Source organism: Mirounga angustirostris, unplaced genomic scaffold (assembly GCF_029215605.1).
Source record: "Mirounga angustirostris isolate CCGP_5_RB_7025 unplaced genomic scaffold, mMirAng1.0.hap1 SCAF_4, whole genome shotgun sequence".
Taxonomy (NCBI): Eukaryota; Metazoa; Chordata; class Mammalia; order Carnivora; family Phocidae; genus Mirounga; species Mirounga angustirostris.
The window spans coordinates 57,573,962-57,589,830 of record NW_026991712.1 but is presented as its reverse complement, the minus strand read 5'-3'; the positions used below and the strand labels follow the sequence as shown (position 1 = coordinate 57,589,830).

At 36.2% G+C, this 15,869-nt stretch overlaps 1 pseudogene; it reads right to left on the bottom strand.

Annotated features, from left to right (window-relative positions):
* Positions 1-7,092: 7,092 nt before the first annotated feature.
* Positions 7,093-15,869, bottom strand: part of LOC123860206 (DDB1- and CUL4-associated factor 13-like) — a 129,143-nt pseudogene continuing 120,366 nt past the window's right edge.

The following is a 15,869-nucleotide window of genomic DNA, read 5'->3' as shown; positions in this document are numbered from 1 at the left end:
TAATTATATCTCAGTAGCACTGGAGAAAATTTCACTCCCAGGGGTTACAATTCTTTTCTCTCTGGGCTATGTTAAAATAAATGTTAAGACGAAGAACCCCCCCCCCCCCGCCCTTGTCCCTAGTCACTATCTATTTAGTTTATCTGGAAAGTAACTTAGCAATAACATGAAGTACTGTGCATAACAGAACTTTCCCAAAGGTTGGAGTAAAAGAGTGGGTTGATGTTACAAGCCAGCAACATATAAAATATTTAATATTAGTTTGCTGATTGGAAAATGTCTTTGCTTGTTTCCAACTTTGGGAATTTCTTAGTGGGTCTCTACTTGCACCCCTCATGTTAATGGACTCTGTGTTTCTTCCTAGATTCCCTTCTCTTTCATCTATTCTGCCACTGTCCATTAAACAATTATTTTTTTCCCATCTAGAATTTGTAAAAGCTCTCTTACAACCAGCTCCGAGGAAAGTAGTTTGCTTCCAAACTCCCAGAGCAAAGAGAGGATCAGTTTGAAGGAGTATCTCAGAAGGCCAGAGTTGGGGAAGGGTTTTTATAGGGCTTTGAGGGTTGAGGTATTAGTTACTGGATGGCATTAGGGCAGAAGTTAGGAAGAAAGATCTTATAAATGAGGGATTTTCTGGAACAGCCAGTGGTCTTATTTTTGGAACATGTGCATCCTTATAAGGTTACTCTTAAATCAGTTTGATTTTAGTTGTTCTTATACTGGAACATGGAGGTTTGAAGTAGCTGGTATTAAATTTAAGCTTCTAACTCTCTACTGCAAACTATTTCATGGTCTATTTTGTACATCCAAAAGACTCTTTTAGGGACTTTCTAAAACAAAAAGCACTTCTTTGTTTTTTTTCACACTTTGTTGGCATAAAGCATTCCCAGAAGCATTAAAATTAAAGCTTTTTCTAAAATAAGTAAATTCTTAGAAATGGTGTCATTCTCTCAGGCACAAAAAATATGCCAGCCAATTGGAAGGCAGAATCCTGAGTAAGTTTCTTTTGTTTAAAAATCACGTATTTTCCTCCCTGTTATAGTATAAAGTGGGTTTTATTGTCTTTTTTATTCTCAGTTTTAAGGTAAGGAAACTGGTGCTTATAGATTATAAGTAGTTTGCCTAAGGTGTGATATAGAAGTGTGATATCTCTATGCTATCAGAGCTATGATTTGTTGGGAACTTCCTATGAGAAAGCAACACAACTTGTGAGACTCTTGCAAACTGTTATTCCCTCACGCTCTGGGCTTTAGAACATTTTTTAGTAGACAAAACATACTATGGATTTATGGATTTAGTTCATGTCTTTGTCAGAGCAAAAGAGCAATTAATAATAATTCTGAAGTATAAAAGTTTTCAGTATAAAATGCTTCCTAGAATGAATTCTCCTTTTACTTTGGAGGAAAGCAGAAGTTACCTGTTTGCCATATTTATAAGGGGCTCATGAGAAATCTTGAGAACTTTTCTCTATTTATTCATTCTCTCCATCCTCCATCTCACTCAGGATCTGTCTGTGCTGCACCCCAGTGCTTGAGAAAGAAACATGTTTGGAAGCAATACTTTCTCTCTCTTTCTGCCAGACCAGCCCCTGTGTCTATAAAGTCAGCTGCAACATGACCAACTCCTTTATTGAATGTTTATATTATGATTGGCACTGTGCTGGAATGTGGTTTCTTAACATGTGTCCTTGCCCCATCTGAATGGGTGTGCAAGTAAATATAACACCTTATCAAACAGAACACAACCATTTAGCTTATCAGGAATGCACCTGGAATACAAAGAATGTCTTAGAATTTTGTTATTCTTCCAATATGATTTCCTTCGGACCTACTTGGTGCTAAGTATCTAGATATCCATTGTGATGGAGGGGGGAGACTGACTTCCGTATCTGATATAGGGAAATAATCTTACTTCCCTATAAGGGAAGTAAGGAGGAAATGGGAGGAGGGAGGAAAATGGGAGTCTTCTGTGTGGAGGGCCTCTTTCTTGCTAATATTGATCACCTCTCATACATCACAGCCAAACAGAGTTGAGGATAGAAGTGAAGGGCACATAGCACAGGGATCCTGTTCTGCTATCCTAATACAATCATATTTACTATTTATAAAACTCTACGAGATAGATATTTTTAAAAATCATCTTATAAATGAGGACCCTGTGCCAATTTGACAATTAATTTGTCAGAGGTAGTAGAACTTGAAATTAAATTTGGAGTTGTATCCAGTTAGGTTAAGTAAACTGTCCAAAGTTGGTATGCTTGGGTTGACTTTGGAATCAACTCAGTTCAGTGTAAATCCAAACACTAAGCATATGTCCATAATACTCTACTGCCCCTTCTATGTATTTTAAGAGGAGTTACCACATGGTTGGTTTCTTTAATATTTACCACTGTGCTTATTGGAATCCAAGTGTTTTAGGGTTTCTCTTTTCTATAATGTTTAGTAATGACTCATATTTTTTTTTAAAGATTTTATTTATTTGAGAGAGAATGAGATAGAGAAAGAGCATGAGAGGGGGGAGGGTCAGAGGGAGAAGCAGACTCCCCGCTGAGCAGGGAGCCCGATGCGGGACTTGATCCCGGGACTCCAGGATCATGACCTGAGCCGAAGGCAGTTGCTTAACCAACTGAGCCACCCAGGCGCCCATAGTAATGACTCATATTAACCTAGTAACTATGTGAGAGTATGAGCATCAGAAGACCAAAATTAATGGAAGTAAAATTTTTTCAGATAAATTCATATTTGTCTACTAATTTTCTTTTAGATTAAACTACTTTCTTACATGCTAATTTTCCTGGGTTGCAATGCCCCATATTATCTGTTATCATACTTCCAATTTCTCTTGAAATTCACACATCCTCATTTTTTTTTTTTTTTTTGAATGTAATGAGAGTTGTACGGTGGTCAGATTTATACACCACAGAGAAAGGGAAAAAAGTGCTCTGGTTTCACTGATGACATGAATCAGTTCCTGGTACATAGCAGATAATCAAAGGCTTATTGAAACTTAAAATGAATCATTATTTAAATCAACATGTAAAATGAATCATTATTTTTTAAAAATCTATTAATTTTCAAGATTGAAAGACTCTACTGTCTTTAGTCATGTTTAAAGGTGGCTTTTCTTGTTTGAAAACTCAGGAAGGTAATATTGTTTCTGAAGTTAAAATTTAGTTACTCATGAAGTGGAATTTACCATGTAAATTATGGAGGTCATGTAAACATTGTTTCTGGCTTTCAGAAAATATTGAGGACTTCACCATTTCCAATTGGAAAATAAAGCCAAGTAAATGGAAGTCAGGAGAAAGGATTATAAAAAACACAGTGTTCCCTTTAGCTGGCTTCTCTCTGTGTTTACTCATTATAGCCATTATATTTACAGAACAATTAAAGCAAGGAAAATTGTCATCAGGAAACCTCCTAGACATTCTCGTAACTGCTCATTGAATCCAGGAGATGTGATTATTAACTTCATTACCTAAGAGACAGGACAACCTGAAGTTTACATATGTTTACAAAAAGATGGTTTACTTTATTTAGTAAATAAGGAATTAATTATTATTTTCTAGTAGTAAATACATATGGGTCACTAGCAAGTTAACTAGTGTTTTCTGCCTGCCTGCATTAAAACAATCAGTGCAATAGCATATCCCAGTTTCTTAGTCCCATGTTTCTTCATTTTAGTGGAGTAATGTATTAAAGCAGAGATGATAGGACCCTGTACCTGGAGAATCTGATTCAGTAAATCTGAGTTTATAAACTTTTCTACATGATATTTTATTTTATAAAAATAAAAAGCCAAAAGCTCACCTAGAGGGTAATCAGATACAGGAAAATTTAGTATACTCTTCACTAAACCAGTGGTTGGCCACCTTTTAAGAGAGGTGTGTTATGGTTTTAGCCTGAGGATGGTTTATTTGTGTATTCACCAACTTGAGGAAGAAGAGGCAACCAAACTGGGTCTTGACAGAAAGTAAAGAATATGTGACCATCAATACTCCTAATGACAGGAGCTGTCACAAGAAATATAAAGGGAACTGTGTAGGTGGTACCATATATTACCCCCTCCACCGTCACCATGTTGTCTTTGGCATATACATCATAGGGCCTTGATTACTGCATTGAATCCTAAAATATAAGCGGAACTTTGGGAGATTGTATGTTGAAAAGTTTACAGGGCACCATGGTTTCAATTTAATGTCTTTTTTTAAAAAGAAGATGACATGCTACATAACCGTGATGAAAAGTTTAGTGGGGTATGGGATTAGTTTTGAAGACCTAGCTCTTGATAACTTTTAGTTGGAATGCCCTTCCAGGCCTGTCGAGGTATAATAACACTGGCACAAAAGTTGGATAGTTTATTTTCATTTAAATTCAAAGAAGGTCATTGTCGTGACATGCATGTCCTAATGATATTTGAATCTTTCCACCAAGTGCATTCACAATAACCTGTCATTTGATAAATTAATAAATGTAAGAATGAATGAATGAATTAAATGTACTATATTTCTTTCTTTCTCTTTGATTTGCTTTCTCTGTAATTTTCTCTATATTATTCCAATAGTGTGCATATGGCTAAATCAAGCACTGATTTAAAAACAGACCATGTCATTTTGAGCAACACTTCCTGCAAAATAATAACCGAGATTTTAGTTTTAATATAAATAAACCATCCTCAGGTTACACCCATGACACACCTCTCTTAAAAGGTGGCCAACCACTGGTTAGTGAACAGTGTTCTAAATTCTCTCGTTCTGATTACCCTCTAGGTGAGCTTTTTTTATTTCTTGTTATGAAGTAAAATACACATGTGGAAAAGTGTACATGTTAGGAATGTACAGCTCAGTGAATTCAGTAAGCAGTTTTAAGACCTGTATGAATTCTGTTGTAGCTACTAAGTTTATATTTACCTTCTTGAAAGATCTGCAGATTGCCATGTTCTTTTGCATATATTACAATAAACCTTTAACATGTGTTATTATTATTACATAGTAATATTATGATATTTCTATAGATGAAGAAACAAAATCAGAGAGTTAAATTATATGTCCAAATTCCCACAGCTAGTAGGTGGAAGAAATGGTACTCAAATCCAGGTTTTCTGGTTCAAAGTCACATGGCTATTTTTCCTTAATGCTATCTTTTGTGAGGTGGATGACATAGCGCACTGCTCCGATCCTCCTCTTCCCCCTCTTAGATTGAAACCACTCATTTCCCCAGCTGCTGGGAGGATTGGTGGGTGACAGCTCTCAAATGAGTCAGCAAGTTATCTTTAGGAGTTGCCCTAACCCAAGAAGAGCACTGCCTAGCCCATGACCACACCCTTTGGGAAGATGTCAGTTCACATCCAGTTACTAGTTGATGCGAGGGTATAAAAAGTCTGCCACTCTTCATAGTTCTGAACAACTCATAAAAACCACTCTAGTTCGAGAGCTTTCCTGGTATGATTGCTGATGCCTTGTTGGAAATGCATCACACAAAGAAGGTTGGATAGTTTACTTTCATTTAAATTCAAAGAACCTGCCTTCACTGCCCAGTCCAGGTGTTGATCCCAAAAACACCAGCCCATGAACTAACCGTGTGCAAATCGCTATCTTAGAGTCTGCCTCCCAGAAACACAAGTGAACTTCCTTTGTAGTGTGGTTTTCTTTTTTTTTTTTTTCGCTTTATAGAACTTTTATCCTTTGCTTTTTTAACCTTAAAAAATTGTGAAATATAACACACATGCAGAAAAGATCTTTTTCAATGTACTTTATGCCTCCTTAGAACTGTATGCATTCATTCAGTCAACAAAAACTGAGTGCCCATTTATCAGTCAGAAATGGGTTGTGAAAAACAGAAACCACTTTATTTTCAGCAAAAATGGATTTTATATAAGGAATTGGGTTTTTCCAAACCATTCAAATGGCTGGGCCTTCATAACTGACTGGCATATCTGCCACAATCAAAAAGATGGTAATCAAGTCATCATGTTGTACACCTTAAATATATACAATTTTTATTTTTTTAAAAAAAGTTTTTCAGAGAGGAGATGGAGAATCAGAAAGATTTGTTTAGTTGGTGAGTGTAGATCTTAGCACTTTAGCTGCCATTCCAAGATCAGAGAGCAGCTTCTAGAACCCTAGTTTCCAGAGCCTCATCAGACCTGATAGATTTGCACCAGCAAAATGGATACCTTGTATAAACTGTGCTTATTCCCACATTAACATAATTCCACATGTGAATAGATGCATGTATATGATTCAAGAATACAAGTCACCTCTGGAAACTTACCTGGAATCGGTTCAGGAAAAGGTTATTTTTTAGCTTTCTGGCCTTTGCAGTACAGGAAGTCTCCCCAGAAGGAAGTTGGGGCAGATGAAGCATGAGCCAGTCCTTGCCTTCACCAGGCTTACATTTTAGAGAAAATGTAAGACAAAAAATAAACAAATAGATATGGCAGACAATAACACTCCTAAATGCTGTTATTAGAAGATCAGCAAACTTTAATAATGAAAAATGCTTAGGTTTGGAAACAGTCAACACAATTTGTTCCCTACAGGAATTTTTTTCTGAGAAAAAGGATGTTTTATTGACTTGACTATAAATTATAATTATTATTTATAAAAGTTATATAAGTGATCATCTTTAAAGTATCAAAAAGCCAAATACAAATAAAGCACAGAAAATTATTAAATCGAAAAAGTTCTGACATAATTCTTCCACATGTTATAGGTAATCATAAGAAGAATCATTGCAATAATTACCCAAAGTAATATTAAAGTTAACAAAAAGATGTTTGATCTTAAATGTAAATTCAAATGTATAGTATATCTACAATAATAGATCAGTGTGAAAGTGTATCTACATTTTCTAACAGTAAAAGTAGGTAAGTTGGCAAATGCTGTATTCCTCAATGAAATAAGAAAGCAGATCAAGGATAATATATTGGATAGTCTTATCAACCAGGCCACCTTTGAGGATAAAATTTCAGGGTAGTGTTCTACACATGTAGCTGAATTTATTATTCTAGAGCCAGTATTTTTTTTTACTGAGTTTGCAAATAAAAATGTAACAAATAATTATATGTCAGGACTGGTAGGAATACCAAGTGTTATTTCACAACTGCCACTATGTATTTCTTCTTTTCTGACACAATCTACACAGATCCAGGCTTTCGGCGTTTGAGATGATTCACTTCCTTTCGTTGACGAGTTTCTTTCCCAATATTCTGTTCCTGGATCTGGCTGTAGATAGATTTTGATAGATATTGGTGACAAGCAATGCATTTTATATGAGGATGATGTTGAAATTTCTCCTTCAATTTCTGGTTATAATCTTTGGCTGCTTTTTCTCGTGATGCAAGTATACCCAATTTTTCAGAAGCATTAGCTCTCCATGAACGAATGTTCATTTCATCAGATCCACACATAATATATTTGCTGTCAGAAGTCCATTTTACCCAGATAACGTGTTGCATTCTTTTTGTGTGATAGACTTCCCTGCTTCTATTTTTGTCCACAGGAAGATTCAAATAGATTTATAAAAACTAAGAGACACAAACTCTTTCCTAGGGGGAAAGTGATCCACATCAAGCACCGCAGATACATGATCCACATGTACCATTACAAGAGTGTACAGTGCATGCGTATCAAAAGTACATAGGTTGTAACTTCATTTGCTGCAGTAAAAATGAAAACTTCCATAGGGTTCCAACAAACTGTGTTTGTTCTCATCTCTAAGATGACCTTTTTCAGAGGAGTAGCTTGCCTCATATCATGAAGCACTATATTCCTGTCAGAAGCACAACTTCCCAAGAGAAATGTCTCAATTGGGTTAAATTTAACACTATTTATACTGTTGAATCCCCAGGTCATACAACATATAGGATTGGTTCTTTGTTCATCCCAAATGTCCACTTGATGTTCACATGTGGCAAAACAGCTTCTTTCCAGTGATGATCAATTCCTGTATATACTCCCTTTCCTAATATTGTATGCGATGGTTGGTTCCTTCTCTTCTCCATCCATTTTCCACTACTTCACAGTTTTGTCATCACCAAAACTGAATGAGTACATGTTCTTTGTATAAAACCCTCATGTGTTTGTATTGTACAGATACATCTTCATTTGTCAAGTTCCAAATTCCAACCTCTCCATCATATGCTCCAGAAAGGACCATAGCCAGGCTCTTTGGATGCTTTGCCAAGCATTGACATCATCTCAGTGACCATCCAGGGAAGCAAGGAATGGTTTTGCAAATACCCGTTCGAGTTTGGTAGCATTTAAAACTCTTACAGATTCTTATGGGACCTTAAAAGAATGTAAGGTAGAATCATAGTTTCTTGGAACTGGTGATGTAGATCCAAATCTTCTTTCTTTCCTGAAAGTTCTGAATCCTCAATCTGCCTTTTCTGGTTCCTGTATTTTTCCATTAATCTTTACTGTTGGCATGGAAGTACTAAAAAGAACCTCAGAAAATCTCCTGGGTTCCAAACATAGTCCTCCTTGCTTGTACCATACCAGCAACCAATTTCCCTTGGTAATTGGGATCCATCAGTCTGTTCCTTACAGGAATTTATATAATAATGCCAATGTGATATAGTTATTGAAATACACCATTTGGCAGTCATTGCATGAATTGATTTGGGATCCTGAAAGACAGTGTGTGAGTTTAGATGTGTGCTACCACTTTTGAAAGAATTCTATTGGACTCAGCAAAACTGATCCATTAAGTTTGAAATATTCATGTTATGAAAATTAAACTTGATTAGGACTTGACCTAGCTCACACTCTCCAGATTTCAGATGTGACTAGGTTAACACTGAAGGGTACAAAATATGGATTATTCTATTAAGAGTTTCAAAGGAAAGCAGCTCTTTTGGTTGAGTGAACCTGAACAAATAATACAAAATTGAGTATAGAACACTGATGCTTAAACTGTTCTTAGTGATAGACCCTTTGAGAATCTAGTAAAAGCTATAAACACATATTCCAGACATGCTGAAATATACACATATATGCATATACAAATACTTTACAAATATCAGCCGGTTCATAGACCCTTTGAACTTTTGAGATCTCTTAAAGTCTTTGAGTCTTGGCTTAAGAAGTTCTAGTCTACAATCACATGCTTTCTTAAATTTCTGAGGATTTTGAGTTTTCAGTTCTCAAAAAGTGGTAATATATGTACATGCATGATACACATATAGCATATATATACATATATTATGTGTGTGCATATATAATACACAATACATGTATATACATATAATACATATATATAAATGAAATATATCCTACTAAATATCATGCTAGCAAAGGAGTGTAGCCTACCTAAGTCAGTTGTCTCAAAAATTGTTACTATGCACCCCCATCAGTAACACATTTTTGAGAATATTCTACTACCCAGTTTTCCAGAGGCTAGAAAATTACTCCATTTGTTTCTCTGTTTACATCTGTCACACAGTAATAAAATATAAGCAGATTACTTAATACCAAATGAGTAGTGGTGTGATCTTGAGCAAGTCATGGATCTTTCCTAGTCATGTTTTCATCTATAAATTTGTTTTGTAATTTGATTTATCTTGTTCAGTGCTAAGATTTTGTAATTCTTTCAGTTGATGCTAGAATATGGGATTGTATTTACAGAATTGTTTTTGATAGACAAAGACAATATATGTATGGATCAGAGCAGGTCCTGCTATATACATTATGCCTCAACAATATGAAATAGTAAACTAAAATAAAAGGGAAATTTCTTATGCCCTAATTCCAATATGAATGAATGAATGTGCTTCTCTTTAGGAACACATATTACCTCTTTAACCCATGATAATGAAGCTGTCATGGGGTGTGTGTATGATCTGAGTCTCAGGGTGCTCAGAGCAGCATGGGTAGTGATAATGCCCCTAGGACCTGGTCTGTTTGTCTTTCATCCTAAATTTGCTAAAGGAATGGGGTGGGTGAGGGACTGAAATAGAATGGCTGTGCTTAATGTGCAGGGGCCTCAAAGACACTGATTAGCCAGGAAAGTATTAATAATCAGAGTAGCCATAATAAAGTTATCTCAGGACATGAGTAATAGTATGCAAAGCTAAAGAGTGTCTGTGCCTGCATCTAGGGAGTAGATTTAGAAAACTTGGTTTATTTTATTATTATTATGGATAGAGTGCTTAAAACTAAAATGCTAGGTCGCCAATCCAAGGGGAGGATGCTGGAATGAGGACCAGTATGACATTTGATAACAGGGCAGGGTGTTTAAGAGGGAGGCAGCACTGGTGGCTTCATAATTTGCTGTTTCATTTCTGTTTGGCTTCTGCTGCAACCAGCTGGCATGAAGGATCTCTCTGGTGTTTTGAATCAAGAAGGGAATAAAACATACTTAGGCTTCACTACAGATAACCTGAACATTTTGAGTTTGGTTCATGGCAAGAGAAATGTGTACTTTGGATTTATATTTTAATAGTGGTGGTATGTTGGCTGAACTGATCTCCTTCATGACTTGAGAATTTATTTGTGCAGTAGTGCCTGGATTTAAGAAAGGCAATATATACCTACAGAATGAAATGTTTATTTTATCTGAAAACAATTGACATGTATGAACAATGGCTGCTTAATGAGAAAATATCTATTGGCAAATAATAGAAATTGTTGAATTTTGGTTGCAGGATTAAGCAGTGGTTTTTCCTCTTAGCCTTATCTTGATCTGTTTAGCTTTGATTTGTTACTTGAATTTAGTCATTGTTATACAATTATGAAAAAAAAGAAAATTTTTTATACCCTTTGTCTTTGAAGTGATCTCTGCTTTTTATTTAATTTTCTAAGAATGTATAATGCATAACAAATACAGATATATGATCTTAAGAGTACATTTCAATTATTTTTATCTATTAATCACACCTTTGTAACTACCTCCCAGATCAAGATATACAATATTATTAGAAGCTTCCTTATACTCTCCTAGCCACCAGCTGTATATTCCATTCTTTGATCTGGCCGAACATCGTCAATATTATTCTGCTTGGCCAACTCACATTGACTTGGCTCCTCCCACATCCCCAAAGAGAACTCTATTATGACTTCTATCACACAGATTGGTTTTGCCTATTGGGGACATTTATATAAATGTAATCATATAGTATTTTTGTGTATATGTCTGTTTTCTTTCACTCAGTGCTATGTCTGTGAGACTATTCATGTTGTTGCTTGTAAAAATAGATTGCTCATTCTCATTGTCATGCAATATTCCATTTAGAATATCAATATTCTAAAATTATGCACGTTCTTCTATTCATGGATGTTTAGGTTGCTTCCAGAATTTCACTATGTCAAATAATGAAATTGTTAATTTTTTGACATGTCTTTAAGTGAACATATATATTCACATTTGCAATATTCAATAGCGTATTTGTTGTGTCATAAGATATTGGTATGTTTTGCTTTAGGAGATATACTGCTATACAGCTTCCCAGAAACATTGTACTTATTCATATTCTCACTGGCAGTACTTTCCCCCCAGCATTTCTGGCAGATGTATAGTGGTGTCACTGTGTGTGTGTATGTCTGTGTGTGTTTTATGTAATCTTTTTTTTTTTTTTAAAGACTTTAATTTGTTTAGAGCAGTTTTAGGTTCATAATAAACCAAGAGGAAGGTACAGAGATTTCCCATTTGTCCCCTCCCCCCCCACCCATGCATCCTCCCCCATTCAACATTCCACACCAGTGGTACCTTTATTAGTATCGAAGATCTGCATTGATACATAATAATCACCCAAAGACCTTAGTTTACATTAAGGTTCAGTCTTCCTGTTGTACGTTCTTTGGGTTTGGACAAATGTGTAATGACATGTATCCATCATTATAATATGATACAGGGAATTTTCACTGCCCTAAAAATCCTCTGTGCTCCATTTATCCCATCCCCTGCCCGCAATGATCCAATTATCTTTTTCCTGTTTCCACAATTTTTTCTTTCCAGAATGTTATATAGTTGGAATCATAGAGTATGTAGCCTTTTCACACTGGCTTCTTTGACTTAACAATATTCATTTAAGGTTCCTCCATGTCTGTTCATGGCTTGATAGCTCATTTCTTGTTAGAACTGAATAATATTCTATTGTTTGGAATCTAGAATTCTATAATTTCTATTGTATTCCAGTTTATTAATTCATTCACCCCCTGAGGGACATATTGGTTGCTTTCAAATTTTGGCAGTTCTGGGTAAAGCTTCTGTAAACATTTGTGTGCAGGTTTTTTGTGTGGACATGTTCTCAACTCCTTTAGGTAATTACTGAGAAGAGTTACTGCTGGATCATATGATAAGAATATGTTAGTTTTGTATGAAGTCACCAAACTGTGTTCTAAAGTGTCTGTACCATTTTGCATTTTCACTAGCAATGTATAAAAGCTCCCATTGCTCCACATTCTTGCCAACATTTGGTGTTGTCAGTGTTCCAAATTTTGTCCATTCTAATAGCTATGTAGTAACATCTCACTATTACTTTAATTTGTATTTTTTTGGTGACATATGATGTAGAACATCTTTTCATATGCTTACTTTCTGCATATTTTTTGGAGAAATGTCTGTTTAGATCTTTGGCCCATTTTATTTTATTTTATTTTATTATGTTATGTTAATCACCATACATTACATCATTAGTTTTTGATGTAGTGTTCCATGATTCATTGTTTGTGTATAACACCCAGTGCTCCATTCAGTACGTGCCCTCTTTAATACCCATCACCAGGCTAACCCATCCCCCCACCCCCTCCCCTCTAGAGCTCTCAGTTTGTTTCTCAGAGTCCATAGTCTCTCATGGTTCGTCTCCCACTCCGATTCCTCCCCCCCCCTCATTTTCCCTTCCTGCTATCTTCTTTTTTTTTATTTTATTATGTTACGCTAATCACCATACATTACATCATTAGTTTTTGATGTAGTGTTCCATGATTCATTGTTTGCGTATAACACCGAGTGCTCCATTCAGTATGTGCCCTTTTTAATACCCATCACCAGGCTAACCCATCCCCCACCCCCTTCCCCTCTAGAACCCTCAGTTTGTTTCTCAGAGTCCATAGTCTCTCATGGTTCGTCTCCCCCTCCGATTTCACCCCCTTCATTTTTCCCTTCCTGTTATCTTCTTCTTATTTTTTTTAACATATAATGTATTATTTGTTTCAGAGGTACAGGTCTGTGATTCAACAGTCTTACACAATTCACAGCACTCACCATAGCACATACCCTCCCCAGTGTCTATCATCTTAAAATTTGGGGAGGCACTTTCTTCTAACAGACCAAAATAAGCCCAAAATCTAGTGTGTGACACTGATCTATGCACCAGCCTGATCATATTTGATCATATTCTATTTTTTTAAATATTTTTCTTTTTTTTTTCTTTCTTTCTTTTACCCCAGTTTCAGGTCTCTTCTGATTTGTTTAGTGTATATTTTTCTGGGGTCGTTGTTACCCTGTTAGCATTTTGTTCTCTCATTCATCTATTCTCCTCTGGACAAAATGACAAGATAGAAAAAAATCACCTCAAAAAAAAAAAAAAAAAGAACAAGAAACAGTACTGACTGCCAGGTACCTAATCAATACAGACATTAGTAAGATGTCGGAACTAGAGTTCAGAATGTTGATTTTAAAGATACTAGCTGGGCTTGAAAAAAGCATGGAAGATATTAGAGAAATCCTTTCTGGAGAAATAAAAGAACTAAAATCTAACCAAGTCGAAATCAAAAAGGCTATTAATGAGGTGCAATCAAAAATGGAAGCTCTAACTGCTAGGATAAATGAGGCAGAAGAGAGAATTAGTGATACAGAAAACCAAATGATGGAAAATAAAGAAGCTAAGAAAAAGAGAGATAAACAACTACTGGATCACGAGGGCAGAATGATACCATAAGACAAAACAATATTAGAATAATTGGGATCCCAGAAGAAGAAGAAAGAGAGAGAGGGGCAGAAGGTATATTGGAGCAAATTATAGCAGAGAACTTCCCTAATGTGGGGAAGGAAACAGGCATCAAAATCCAGGAGGCACAGAGAACCCCTCTCAAAATCAATAAAAATAGGTCAACACCCCGACATCTAATAGTAAAACTTACGAGTTTCAGAGACAAAGAGAAAATCCTGAAAGCAGCTTGGGAGAAGATATCTGTAACCTACAAGGGTAGAAACATTAGATTGGCAACAGACCTATCCACAGAGACCTGGCAGGCCAGAAAGGACTGGCAGGATATATTCAGAGCACTAAATGAGAAAAATATGCAGCCAAGAATACTCTATCCAGCTAGGCTGTCATTGAAAATAGAAGGAGAGATAAAAAGCTTCCAGGACAAACAAAAACTAAAGGAATTTGCAAACATGAAACCAGCCCTACAAGAAATCTTGAAAGGGGTCCTCTAAGCAAAGAGAGAGTCTAAAAGCAACATGACCAGAAAGGAACACAGACAATGTACAGTAACAGTCACCTTACAGGCAATACAATGGAATAAATACATATCTTTCAATAGTTACCCTGAATGTAAATGGGCTAAATGCCCCAATCAAAAGACACTGGCTATCAGATTGGATAAAAAAACAAGACCCATTGATATGCTGTCTGCAAGAGACTCATCTTAGACCCAAAGACACCCCCAGATTGAAAGTGAGGGGGTGGAAAACCATATACCATGCTAATGGACACCAAAAGAAAGCTGGGGTGGCAATCCTTATATCAGACAAATTAGATTTTAAAACCAAAGACTGTAATAAGAGATGAGGAAGGACACTATATCCTACTTAAAGGGTCTATCCAACAAGAAGATCTAACAGTTGTAAATCTCTATGCCCCTAACATGGGAGCAGCCAATTATATAAGCCAATTAATAACAAATGCAATCATATGGCCCATTGTAAAATCAGTAGTTCATTTTCTTATTGTTGGGTTTTAAGAGTTCTTTGTAGGGGCGCCTGGGTGGCTCAGTCGTTAAGCATCTGCCTTTGGCTTGGGTCATGGTCCCGGGGCCCTGGGATCGAGCCCCACATCGGACTCCCTGCTCGGCCAGGAGCCTGCTTCTCCCTCTCCCACTCCCCCTGCTTGTGTTCCCTCTCTAGCTGTCTCTCTCCCTGTGTCAAATAAATAAATAAAATCTTAAAAAAAAAAAGAAAAGAGTTCTTTGTATATTTTGGGGGTGCCTGGGTGGCTCAGTTGGTTAAGTGTCGACTCTTGATTTCAGCTCAGGTCATGGTCTTGGGGTCCTGGGATCAAGCCCTGCTGTGTGCTCAGTGGGGAGTCTGCTTGAGGATTCTTTCTCCCTCTGCCCCCCCCCCCACTCATGTGCGGGCACTCTCTCTCTCTGTCTCAAATAAATAAATAAATCTTAAAAAATAAAAAAACTTCTTTGTATAGTTTGGATAACAGGCCTTTATCACATGTGTTTTTGCAAATATTTTCTCCCAGTCTGTGGGCTTTTATTCTTATTCTCTTGACATGGCCTTTCACAGAAGTTTTAATTTTAATGAAGTCTAGCTTATCAATTATTTCTTTCATGGATTGTGCCTTTGGTGTTATATCTAAAAAGTCATCATCATATCTAAGGTCATCTAGGTTTTCTCCTATGTTATCCTCTAGGAGTTTTATAGTTTTGAATTTTATGATCCAGTTTGAGTTAATTTTTGTGAAGGGCATAAAGTCTGTCTAGATTATCTAGATTCATTTTTTTGTTGATGAATCTGGATTCATTATTCATCAACGTGTATGTCCAGTTGTTCCATAACATTTATTGAAAAGACTATCTGTGATCTATTTTATTGCCTTTGCTCCTTTGCCATAAATCAATTGACTGTGTTTGCATGGGTCTATTTCTGGTTTTGCTATTTGGTTCCATTGATGTACTTCTCATTCTTTCA